A 13,905-nucleotide genomic window follows, 5' to 3' on the forward strand; every position below is an offset into this window, starting at 1 on the left:
ATTAGTTTTTCATCGTGCTTAACATAACATATACTACAAGAGCTAGTTCACGATGCAATTTGGGTAGTTTTAACGCAAAAAGTCATCTGAATTGAAAAAATATGATTTTGTTGATTTTTAAAAATAAATTCGAACCAAATAAATCAAATAAATGCGGTTTGAGTTGATTCAATTTAAAAAAAAAAAAAACATAGAGTCATACATACATATATAGATGACAACATAACTTTGTATTTAGTCATTTATAAGTTATCAAATAACAATAAAATTTATGATATTTAGAAGACAATTTTCTGTTAAATATACAAAAATTAGATTAGAAAAAAGTTGAATAAAAAATAATATAGTAGCATAAAACAATATCAAAAACATTATAATGAAATAGATAAATAATGGCAATGAAGATTAGAGAAGATGAAAAATAAAGAGCAAAAGAGATGAGAGATCAAAGAAAAAGATGTGCATTAAAAATGTAATTGGAAAAGAAAACAGTAGAATAAAAATAAGAAGATGAAAAAGAAAGAACATAAGAGATGAGAGACTAGAGAAGAAAAGGCGAGATGTACATGGAAAAAAAGATTAGAAGAAGACGTGATACTATTAGAAGAGATTTGAGAAGACATGAACTGAAACCTTAAGTACAAGAAAGAGAAAATCATTCGTAATAGTAAGGCTAAGGCATAATAGGTTTGAGTTTTGTTAATTTGTAATTTCTTGTGTCGAAGCTGTTACTCGAACACAAGGTGTGTCGAAGTGTGTAACAGTTTGTTACACATAAGTTTGTTTTTAAATCTAGATAGATTTGATTTAGATTTAAAATAGATTAGATTTGATTTAGCTCCAAAATAAGTATTTTGGGCTTTTATAGTTTTGGGCTTTGGCTTAGGGAGAAAGCTAACCTAAATCTATAAATAGGGAGTAACCCTCATTAGTTTGTAATCAAGTCATTATCTTGTATTCACAGAAGTTGCAGTTGCAAGTGAATAACAGAATTTCCACAGTTTGTGGGCAGAGAGAAACTCTGCAGAAAATACTTTCTCCTTCTCTTTTAATATTTCCGCAAACCCTAATCCTATTTTTCTTCATTGTCATCTTTAACGATAAGGAATTACTCAACGGTTTGAGAGTCTAATTCCAACATCTGGTATCAGAGCTCCGGTTAATCGATTCAAGGCAAGAAGAATGGCGATGGCAATGAATCATCCGAATGAGCATTTTCCAGCAACACTACCAATTTTGAAAGGAGATAACTATGAGAATTGGTGCAAGCAGATGAAGATTGTATTCTGTTGTCAAGATCTTTGGGATCTTGTAAAAGAAGGGATAAAACCGCTTGCAGAAGGTGCGAAGGAGGAAGAAAAGGCTGCTTATAAAGAATTGAAGAAGAAAGATTATAAAGCTCTCTTTATAATCCATCAATGTCTGAGTCCAGATAATTTTGAAAAGGTTGGTGATATAGAATCTTCAAAAGAAGCTTGGGAGATTCTTGAAAAGTCTTTTGGAGGTGCAGAAAAGGTGAAAGAGGTGAGGTTACAAACTCACAAGAGAACGTATGAACTGCTTCAGATGGAAGATAGTGAAAGCATAACTGATTTCTTCACTAGAGTTACGAAACTAGTGAATCAAATCAAGATATGTGGAGAAGTGTTAACAACAAAAGCTGTTGTTTCGAAGATATTGAGGTCTTTGGCTCCTAAGTTCGATCACATCGTGGTAGCCATAGAAGAGTCGAAGGACTTGTCGAAGTTGACAAAAGAAGAGCTTCAAGGGACGCTTGAATCTCATGAACAAAGAATGGCTGAAAGAGCTGCAGGCAAGTCGAAGAACGATGTGGCTCTGCAGGCTCAGTCAGCAAACGAAAAGAAAGGCAAAGGAAGCTGGACTGGAAATAAAGGTAGAGGTGGCTACAACAATTCGACCGGTCGAAATCAGCAAGAAGGAAATTGGTCGAATTAGAGAAAACCCTCATATCAAGGCAACCAAAGAGGTGGTGCTGCAGGTAGAGGAAGAGGTGGTGGTCGAAAGCCTGACAAGAGTCACATTCAATGTTTCAACTGTCAGAAGTATGGTCACTATTCGACAGCTTGTCCAGAAAAGAATAAAAGTCAAGAAAGTGATGCAAAGCTTGCAAAACAAGAAGAAGAAGAGATGTTGCTGATGGTCACAACAAAAGATGAAGATAAATTCAAGGACCAGTGGTACTTGGATTCAGGATGCTCATCACATATGTCTGGAAGAAAAGATTGGTTTGTCAACATAAAACCCTCAATGAAGAACATGGTGAAATTTGCAAATGACAATACTTTAGCAGCTGAAGGTATTGGTGATGTAATGATTACGAGGAAAGATGGAAAGAGGTCAGTAATTTCCAATGTGTTGTACATACCAGGCATGAAGAGCAACTTACTCAGCATTGGGCAGTTGGTCGAAAAAAATTACAAAGTTTCGATCGAAGACAAGATGATGAGATTTGTCGATGCAAGTGGGAGGTTAATCTTAAAGGCTCCTATGTCACAGAATAGAACCTTCAAGATCGAACTCAATGTGATGGAGCAAGAGTGCCTTGCAACTGTAGCTAGCAGAGATGAATGGATATGGCACTATCGACTAGGCCATCTCAACTTCAATGACATCAGAGACTTGAAAAGAAAGAATATGGTTTCAGGACTGCCAGAAATCGACATTCCAAACGAGGTATGTGAGGAATGTGTGCAGGCGAAGCAGCACAAGAATAGCTTCAGCAAGGATGCAGGAAGCAAGTCGAAGGCAATCCTTGATGTCATATACTCTGATGTATGTGGACCAATCTAGGTGGATTTGAATGGAGGTAACAAATACTTTGTTACATTCATAGATGATTTCAGTCGAAAACTATGGACTTACCTGATCAATAAGAAAAGTGAAGTGATCAAGGTATTTGTCAAGTTCAAATCTATGGTCGAAAGACAAAGTAGTCGAAAGCTCAAGGTTTTGAGAACTGATGGCGGTGGAGAATATGTGTCAAAAGACTTCGACATGTTATGTGAGAAAGAAGGGATTGTGCATGAGGTGGTGCCACCCTACACTCCACAGCAAAATGGAACTGCAGAAAGGAAGAATAGAACCATAATGAATATGGTGAGAAGTATGTTGAAAGGAAAGCATTTACCTAAGGAATTTTGGGGAGAAGCAGTGTCGACTGCAACATACATTCTAAACAGATGTCCGACGAAGAAGCTAGAAGGAATTACTCCAGAAGAATGTTGGTCTGGTGTGAAGCCTAGCTTGAGTCATCTGAAGGTATTTGGATCTATAGCACATAGACATGTGCCAGATCAGTTAAGAAGAAAACTTGATGACAAGTCGAGTCAAATGATTCTTATAGGATATCATTCGACTGGAGGATACAAGTTGTTCGACCCAGTGAACAAGCAAGTAGTGATCAGCAGAGACGTGATCATAGATGAGCTTAAAGAATGGGATTGGACTGAAAATGTCAAGAAGGATTCAGTGAGAATTCTTTATGACGAACTAGCTACTGAAGTCGAAAGAGAAGAAGTTCGACAAGAAGAAGTCAGAGGTGATGCAGGCCCAGGCAGACCTCAGAGAACAAGACACATGCCTGCAAGGTTGCAAGAATGTGTGATTACATCAGATGATGTAGTCAATGATGAAGGTGAGCTGGTACATTATGCTTTCTATGCAGATGTCGAACCTGTTAATGCAACTGAGGCATTGAAGGATTCGAAGTGGGTGAAAGCTATGAATGAAGAATTGAAGTCCATCGAAGACAACAATACTTGGTCACTTGTCGAATTGCCTCATGGCAAGAAAGCAATTGATGTGAAGTGGGTATACAAGGTGAAGTGTAATCCCAAAGGTGAAGTGACTCGACACAAGGCAAGGCTTGTGGCGAAAGGATTTCTTCAGAAGGAAGGAATTGACTTCGATGAGGTCTTTGCACCTGTTGCCAGGATCGAAACGATCAGGTTGGTTGTTGGTCTGGCAAACATGAACAATTGGCACATGTGTCAGATGGACGTTAAATGTGCATTCCTGAATGGACCCTTGGACGAAGAAGTCTATGTTACACAACCAGTTGGGTTTGTGAAACACGACGAAGAGAGAAAAGTGTACAGACTGCATAAAGCCCTGTATGGACTGAAGCAAGCTCCAAGAGCTTGGAATAAGAAGATCGACAGTTTCCTAAGGGAGAAATCCTTTGTGAAGTGCACAACTGAACATGGGGTATATGTAAGAAGAAGCAAGAGTGAATTGCTTATACTATGTCTCTATGTCGATGACTTGTTAATAACAGGTAACTGCAAGAAAGAGATCGAAGGCTTCAAAGGTGATCTTAGCAAGGAATTTGAAATGTCAGATTTGGGCGAAATTTCATACTTCCTTGGTATCGAATTCTACAAAGATAGTAGAGGCTTGATGATGCATCAAAGAAGATATGCAAGTGAAATTCTCAAGAGATTTGAGATGGAAGAATGCAATTCGACTTCGACACCTGCTGAAACAAGATTGCAACTGTCGAAGAACCCAGATGAAGAGGATGTCGACCCAACCCAATACAGAAGACTTATTGGGTCATTGAGATACCTTTGTCACACAAGGCCTGACTTAGCATACAGTGTAGGTATGATAAGTAGATTCATGCAGAAGCCAAAGGTATCACACCTAGCAGCGGCGAAGAGGATACTGAGGTATCTGAAAGGAACTCTCGACTATGGCATTCTATTTCCTGCAGCTGATGAGGGAAAAGAATGCAAATTAGTGGGTTACACCGACTCGAGTTGGTGTAGTGATGCTGAGGATCGAAAATCCACAGCTGGTTATGTGTTTATGCTAGGTGGTGCACCAGTGACTTGGAGTTCGAGAAAGGAACTAGTAGTGGCACTATCATCATGCGAAGCAGAGTACGTAGCTGCTTCTCTTTGTGCATGTCAAGCAACGTGGATGGTGAACTTGGTCGAAGAAATAACAGGTAAAGATCATGGAGCAATTACCATGAAGATCGACAGCATGTCAGCTATCAATCTGGCGAAGAACCCGATAGCACATGGTCGAAGCAAGCACATTGAAATGAGGTTCCACTATCTTCGAGAGCAGGTAGCTAAAGGGAAGATGAATTTGGAACACTGCAGAACTGAGAATCAGATTGCAGATATCATGACAAAGGGAGTGCTGGTTGAAATATTCAGAAGACTAAGAGCTATGATGAATGTAGATAGCTTAGACACAATGAATTAGGTGGTGTGTTAATTTGTAATTCCTTGTGTCGAAGCTGTTACTCGAACACAAGGTGTGTCGAAGTGTGTAACAGTTTGTTACACATAAGTTTGTTTTTAAATCTAGATAGATTTGATTTAGATTTAAAATAGATTAGATTTGATTTAGCTCCAAAATAGGTATTTTGGACTTTTATAGTTTTGGGCTTTGGCTTAGGGAGAAAACTAACCTAAATCTATAAATAGGGAGTAACCCTCATTAGTTTGTAATCAAGTCATTATCTTGTATTCACAGAAGTTGCAGTTACAAGTGAATAACAGAATTTCCACAGTTTGTGGGTGTTGCACCCCAAAATTTGCCCATATAATTTTATTTTATTTCTAACTGGCTATTGCTTTAAAATCATTTGCATATTAGGCCATCAATAAAAAAAAATCATACATTCATCAATAATTTAAAAATGAGATTAAGGATATTGGATGTAAAGGATTTTATTTAGAGACTAAGGGTTTAAGCTCACAAAAGAGTAAATTGATTGGTTGGATTTCTTCGCATACAAGAGATCGTGGTTTAGGCATTATTCAAGGTTATCATTATTCAAGGATTCAAAGTATGTTTTTATTCAAAGATGTCAAGTAGTTCTTATATCTCTAGCCCGTATGGTGGTTATCTCAAGTTCAAGGGTGAAGCTTAAAGCCCATTTATCCAAGATTTATTCATGTTACAAGAAGGGAAACCAAAGAGAAAATAATTACACAAAAAGCCCAAGTTCATTTCAAAGAGTCCAATATCCATTACAAAGAATCAAACTACAAAAAAGGATCTCATAAAAACACCCCCAATCCTACTCTATTGTTTCTACAATTTCGAAGAGAAAAAAGAAATGATACATCACATTCATTACTATTATGCCAAACCATGCTTTGCCAACAAAAATGTTTCAATGCCTCCAATACATCAATACCAAGAGCCATTCCATGGTCTTCTAAACTTTAAAGCTCCATGAGTTATATTTGAACCTCGTCACGCAACGTGCAGCCCGCCAAATCCAGAACCTACAAAAACATAAAAGCTCCAGTCATAATTCTATCTACAGCCACACATACACCAAATACCCTTCATAAACTTAACCATCTCAGAATCATTACACAAACATACATTAGTTTGATACAAAAAAGAAAACAGTCTCGACACTTACATAATTCAAACCAACATTCCTATAATCACATACAGCAGCCCCAGCATTACATTATTCTAGACAGCCCCAGCATTACATTATTCTAAACAGCCCCAATCCAATACTTGCAGCCATCCATAACCACAAAACAGAATCAGTTACTAACTGTCAGAATAACCAATTTCTAACAACCTAGTATATTCATAACTTCCCTAACCAATTTTTGTGACTAACCTGCAACAGAAAACTAGTTCCCTAACTAACTTCAAAAGTCAGTTACATATCCCTAACCAAAACTTAACTGAAATCAGGGAAAAAGACTAACCTTTCATTAGTATAAAATCTCAGAACTCCATCACTCTTGGCTCCTTCGACCATTCCTCGATCATCTTGACCTCTCCATGCCATTTCAGTTCATACTTCAACTCTCTGCAACATCACCAATCTTCACTCTCAGTTCTTCACTCTCATCACCAATCTTCATTCTCATCACCTATATAGCAGATTCACCTTCATCATTCTTCTCCCTTGATTCTACTAGATTCCCTCTTCATCTTCAATCAACCTTCAGAACAACAATCATCATCAAGCTCACAGCATATCTGAATTCTCGTCAACAAAGCAATAACAACAATAAAGCACAGAATTTCAGAAAGAAAGAGAAGAAGTGTCGAATACAGAAATTGACAGAAAGATCCAAGACTCACCTGAAGAATTTCATTGCTCCTCTACATTCATTTCGCATATCTCGTCAATCTCGGAAGATTATCGCCTCGGCCCCGGATTTCTTCGACTATCAGCCTTGTGCACCGCTCCAGGGTTCTCCTTTTAGTCTGAGTATGAGAGATTGGGTGGAGATACGAGGCATTAGATGAAGATTTGTAGGGAGGAGGTTGATGAGGCTTGGTTCATGACGGTGGCCACTCGGAGAAGTTGAATTCTCCGGCGCCGCGATGAGGTAGAAGGTCATGAATCATAGGAGAGGACTGAGAGGGAAATTGGAACACAAACTCGGAAGAAGGAGACGAGGGCATGTTGTTTGCGGTGGCCGGAGGATTCGGTTTTGGCCGGAGAAGAGAGAGTCTCCGCCACCGCCGCTTCTTTCGTTTTTGAGTGAAGAGGGAGTCTGAGAATTGGGAACGACGCACCTCAATAACCCTAAATTCCCTTCTCTCAATTTTTTCTTTCTTTTTATTATTATTTTTTTAATTATTATCATCTGAATAATAATAGAAGCATGGATCTCTTGCAAAAAAAATCTGTAAACAAAAAATGGGCCCTGCGCCCACTGCTCTTCACAATCTATGTTTCATTTTGCACCCCGTGGTTCTATCATTTTGTTATTTAGATTAATTAGTTTCTTACCATTTCCTTGAGTAATTAATTTGCTAATTTTTCTTAATAATTCTTAGACTTTGACATAGAGAATGATCACAAAATATTAGTTTAGGCTAATTATTTTATTTCTCTTTTGCTTGGTTTTGAATTCTTTTTCATATAAAAATCATAAAAATAAATAGTATCCTTTAATTCAGTTTTGCACTATATTTTGAATCATTTGTTTTCATGTTTGGTGCTATATTTTCAAGTCATGCTTGTACTAATTTTGTACCATTGTTTACTTGTGATTTTTACTTGTAATTTCACTTGTATGTTCCCATAGATTTAGGACCTATAATCCATAACTTTTAGGTTAGTATTCCCTTTGAAAACCTATAATTTTAGGTAGATTTTAATTAGACAATTTAGGACTTAGAATCATCTTTTAGATTAAGTTCTTTTCCTTTTTCTTTTCAACTTTAAAACATTAATAAAGGACGACGCGAATCATGCTAATACCTTTTTTTAGTGTGAAAGAAATGATTGGGGCGTAGGCCCCGATGGATGTTCTTTCCCACTTAGCGGAAGAGAAATGATTGAGGCGTAGGCCTCGGTGTATTTCTTAACCATTATTTAGAGAAACGATTGTGGCGTAGGCCTCGATGTGCATTCTCTAAATATTCAAAAATTGTATTTCATTTAGAGAAACGATTGTGGCGTAGGCCTCGATGTGCATTCTCTAAATATTCAAAAACTGTATTTCATTTAGAGAAACGATTGTGGCGTAGGCCTCGATGTGCATTCTCTAGATATTCAAAAAAACTCCTTTTTTTATGGCATGATTCAAGTCACAAATTAATCTCCCTTAAAAGACACCCAACCAAAAACATTTCAAAATATCTAATAAAGGCCCAGACCTAAACAAAGTAAGGAAATGATGCGAAGCCTTGTAGTGGGTTTTCGTCCATCATGGAATTACACCTAAAAGACACAAACCAATTTTCTCTCTTCTCTCTCTTGCCTCCGAGGCATTCTTTCTCTTGCCTTCAGGGCATTCTTTCTCCTAATCGGACACGTTATTTCCGCTCCATTCCCAGCTTAAGACTCCAGAGGTCGAGCAGCGGAGTGTGAATGTAACTGTTCAACTAAAAAAACACAAAAACAAACAAAAACTAAAGAGCTGAACTACGGCGCTCTGATTCCTGAAAAGGATACGTAGGCATTGGGTCGCGGGGCCTAAGCGAGCACAATTATTTATAAACCTTATTTTCCCCGTGTTTCTTTTCTTTCATTTGCATGCATTCCCTTAGTAATTAAGCTTTATATTTATACACCCTTAGAATAGAACAAACATAAGTGGATCCTGTGGAGTACCACAGACGTGAGGGGTGCTAGTACCTTCCCCTTGCGTAACCGACTCCCGTACCTTGATTCTCTGGTCGCAAGACCCTGTTCCTTCACCTTAGGTTTCCTGATATTCCTTTCCCTCTTTGGGATAAATATATTGGTGGCGACTCTGTTCATTTTCGCGAGCGTGCGACAGTGGGCAGAGAGAAACTCTGCAGAAAATACTTTCTCCTTCTCTTTTAATATTTCCGCAAACCCTAATCCTATTTTTCTTCATTGTCATCTTTAACGATAAGGAATTACTCAGAGGTTTGAGAGTCTAATTCCAACAAGTTTGAGTTTAATGTGGGTTAAGTGAAGTTTGGGTTGTAATATAATGTGGTTTGATTCGGTTTGTAAAAATGTCATATGAGAATGACATTTTTATATAAGCACATGAGAATGAATCTTAACCATTAGATTTTAAAATAAAGGGTGGAGATTATATGTCAATCTTTTTTTCTCTCCCCTCCATAATTAAAATAAATGATGGAGGAGAGAAAAAAAATTGACATATAATAATGGTTAAGATTCATTCTGATCTTCTTATATAAAAATGTCATTCTCATATGATACGTCATATATATATATATATATATATATATATATATATATATATATATATATATATATATATATATATATATATATATATATATATATATATATATATATATATATATATGGCATATCATATGAGAATGCCTACTTTTTTTCAATCGAATTTAAATGGAATAATTTGTATAATGTAGGGACAATACCCTTAGTATTGAATTTGAAATCTTTTCGTTAACAAAAAGACACTCTCAAGTCAATTTAGGGTTTTAAGCTTTTTTGTAAAGTTTCTTAAAGAAGAAGAAACTTGAAATTTGGAGAGTAATTTTTGCAAGGCTTTGGCTCTATTTTGTGTGTGTTTGTTGATCTCATTTATAAATAAAATGATGTTGATTTATAGACTCTAAAATTAGGATAAATGATCGTTTAGGAATAATGAAAAAATGCAACAACAAAAAAGTATGAGTAAATCTGGATGAATTTAAATGCATTTGAATTTAGCATGAAAGTATCTCAATTCTAATTTCAAATTTAGCATGAAAGCATGAAAGTGTTAGAAATATCAGAAAGATCGAATGGATCCAGGCTGAATCGCGAACGGAATCACTTTCCTTAAAAGTATTTCAAGCACACTCTCGATTGTCTTAGAGTTGGAACGGCCTGAATACCCAGGATAATTCAGCCTTACTCGAGTCTGCACAAGACCAGTGATGAAACTCGAATGCAAGGAAGCTGTCTAGAAAATATATTAGAGGATAATAATTTTGTGTGTTGATTCCGAAATAAGAAGCATGTATTTATAGGCCATGCAAGTGTTTGTTTCATAAGTTGCAACTCTTCATGAAACAACACCATTTAAATGTAAATTTGCAATGGTTTATAAAATACAATGCACCACTTCATGAAGTGTTATGTATTTCGAATTCAAATTCAAAATTCAAACTTTAGGCAATAATCAAAATCTGGAGCAATAATAAAAACAAATTCGCAATATTCCGGCCGAAGGCCGGGCCGCCCGCCAGAGGCGGCCGGAGCGCCACCAGCGCCGCCTCATTAACTCCGCGAATAGCTCGATCGCTCCGATGCCACGTGCCTAAGTGCTCAAGTGTCGTCTACAAGCCGCCACTAGCGCCTCTACGCCCACGCCCTCAGACCCGGTCCCGGAGCCGGTGGCGACACCGGTGAGGGTGTTTTTGGTAGAGACAAGTGGCATAAGGCTTGGGACCACCACATATGTCTATGTGGCACTTATCCTCTTTGGCTCCTTTGGAAAGTACATTGATCCAAGGACTTTATAAATGCTTTTAAAGTTTAGTCCACTTTCTATGTGGGACTATTTATGAAGCATTTATTGCCAATTAACTCTATTCCACATTTGTCATTTTGGAACACAACTATATGAAATTAAACTCATAATTTCCAACAATCCCCCACTTGTTCTAATAATGACAAAGTTAATAATTCTAGAAATTAGATATAAAGAGTGTTAATACAGTTAGATATCTTTCGATTTAAAACTTAACCTTAGTGAGGACAACACAAAGTTTAATCAGAATATTAGGTAGCAAAGCTTTTAAACCATGAATCCATATGATTAGACCGGTGTTGCCTTACACACACTCTTTAAAGGTTCTTCCTCAGCATAACTCGCTTAACACTTATTTATGGCCATGTGCTATCCTATTTCATGAATTTTTCATGAGAGAAACTCCAACTCTCACTTTGAGACGACACCATCTCAAAATTCACATAGGTGAAGTTCATATTGTGTCCTTTTCCACAAGACACGTACCCTTGGTATTGAACTTCATTAAGAGTTTTTAGAGTAAAACTAAACCCTCGTTTTAAGGTCAACATTATCACGAAATGTTCGACAATTATCCAAATCAACGACTTGTTGTTACCCATTGAAAATCTTGAAGTCAATGTTCTGTTAACGTAAGATTGGGTTGCCTCTGCTGTCGGAACTTTTACTCAAGGAGTTTCAACCCCATGCCTCTCGAGGTTGTTCTTACTAAGTCTCTAGCCAGTGGCTTAGTAAACGGATCAGCCAAATTATAGCTTGTTCGTATATACGTGAGTGAAATGATTCCATCCTTAATCAATTTTCTCACAAACGAATGTCTAAGTCCTATATGCCTAGACTTTCCATTATACACTTTGCTGAATGCTCTTGCTAGAGTGGCCTGGCTATCGCAGTGTATCATAACCTTTGAAACATTATCCTTAGCCAGTGGAACTTCCAAAAGGAGATCCCTCAACCATTCTGCTTCTTGACTGTAGCAACCTGCCCTAAAAATTAAGCTTTTAGAGTCGCCACCTATTCTGAAGGGCGAATAGGAAACCCTACGCAGTATAGAGATCAGGGTAAGATACTATATTCAGGTCGAGGGAAGGTGTTAGGCACCCTCAACCCTTTCCTATTGGCTTTGAATCTAAGGGTCAAGTTTTATGGCTAAAAGTTAAGGTTTTATAACTAAAGAATTGAATAAGGGGAAAATTGAGATTTTAGGGAAGGGGACTCGCCTCGTTGCCAAGTGCCTACGTATCTCCTTATGGAGAATCAGGGTCAACGTAGTTCGGGGAAGGTTGTACGCCTTAGAATTGATTATAGAGATTGTGTGAAGTTGTTTTGAAATTGTTTTGAGGCTCTTCGAATTGCCTATCGCAGTTTGAATTTGATTTAAAAGGGCATTTTGAGTTGCCCAGGATAAAAATCCTGTAGTATCGTGGTTTAGTGTATTTTAGATGTTTCGGGCGTACAACCCTGATTTGGCACAATTAACCGCAATGATCAATAGGTTTGATCACCATAGTTAAAAGATTGGGGTTTTGCACCATTACCAATTCAAATCGATTGATTCGATTATCACTAATAATGAATTAACGTATTTTATTATTTTATGAATTTGTATTTTTATACTGTTACCTCTCATAACCGATTAATACGATTACAAATAATAACAAATTGATAAGGTATGCTAATCATCATAACCAATAAGATGATTAAAACCATTTAGCAAAATAATGTTTATTTTAATTTATAGGATTTGATTAATTAAATTAATCGATTATTAACCATCGCGACCAATAAATTTAGTCGAAACGAATAATAAATTGAATCCTAATATTTTGATACTTTGGGCAAATGGGATGGAGCAAACCCTAATATCTTAATGTATTTATAAGGGTTTTTTATTATAATTAAAATTAATTAAATCAACTAAGTCGAATAATCAACATAATCGGGGATAATCCTAAATAATTATAAACCCTAATCCTAAGTTAATTATATTAATCCTAATTAGAATAAATTAATTACACTAGACAGAAAAAAATTAATACATATTTAATCTAAATAGATACAAAAATATATACATAAAACCTGGCTGTGATTGCATGGGGCATGTCCTTGGAGGGTTTATGATGGACTTGCAATTCTAGGCGTTGGATCTGAGCAGCTTGCAATCCAACGGCTGTTGAGGGGAGTGCATCGTGATAAGGCGCGAGTGAGAAGCATGGGATCCGGAAGCATTGCCATTCAAATGGATTAATAAAAATAAGAGCGACCCTAGGGATCGAACCTGCATCCCCCTTGTCGCCAGACCCTTCCTTTAACCAAATGCGCTGGAAACGTTTGCTGATATGGAAGCCAACTCCCATTATAATATTTATAACTCAAATGGATGAATTTAAAAAAACCTGCGCGCTACTATTCACTACCCTCTCCGTTTCAGCTATCGTTTACGAAGCTGCCATGGCCATCACCTGCGAATTTCAAAACCCAACCAATACGACAATAAAATCAAATTTAAAGGCGTGGTTCAACTGCAAATCATCCCCGAATTCAATAGAACTGTTAATTTTGGCTAATTTCTTCTGAACCTCAGCGCCCCCAATTCAAAGCTTGTATAACCTAGCAATGGTGATTCTTAATAACAGCGGTTAAACAACGATTGAATTGCCCAGAACATTTCCATTCATCATTGTGAACACAGACATATAACCAAAATCAATTTATAGTGCACGAATTGTCGCAATCGAAACTGAATGAAATTTAAGCAAACCGTGACGTTTTAGGCATTGATTCCAGTCGTGGTGAGCTTCGATTTTGATTGGGGAACGACCACCAAACCTCCAGGAACACGCTTGAATATTCAGATGCCTTTGAATCTCCTCCAAATCCTCAAAACCGAATTTCCTATTCCCCTTGAATTTTTGAGTTTTATATCACGGTTCTTGGGCTGCAA

General features: G+C 37.1%; 1 long non-coding RNA gene across 1 annotated transcript; it reads right to left on the bottom strand.

Annotated features, from left to right (window-relative positions):
- Positions 1-5,553: 5,553 nt before the first annotated feature.
- LOC131647053 (uncharacterized) lies at positions 5,554-7,571 on the bottom strand. The gene is made up of 3 exons (XR_009297717.1): positions 7,102-7,571; positions 6,720-6,996; positions 5,554-6,272 (listed from the first exon to the last, which is right to left on the bottom strand). It is a non-coding gene; the product is annotated as an uncharacterized LOC131647053 (long non-coding RNA).
- Between the last annotated feature and the right edge of the window lie 6,334 nt (positions 7,572-13,905).

The sequence above is a fragment of the Vicia villosa genome, linkage group LG2 (genome assembly GCF_029867415.1).
Source record: "Vicia villosa cultivar HV-30 ecotype Madison, WI linkage group LG2, Vvil1.0, whole genome shotgun sequence".
In the NCBI taxonomy this organism is placed as follows: domain Eukaryota; kingdom Viridiplantae; phylum Streptophyta; class Magnoliopsida; order Fabales; family Fabaceae; genus Vicia; species Vicia villosa.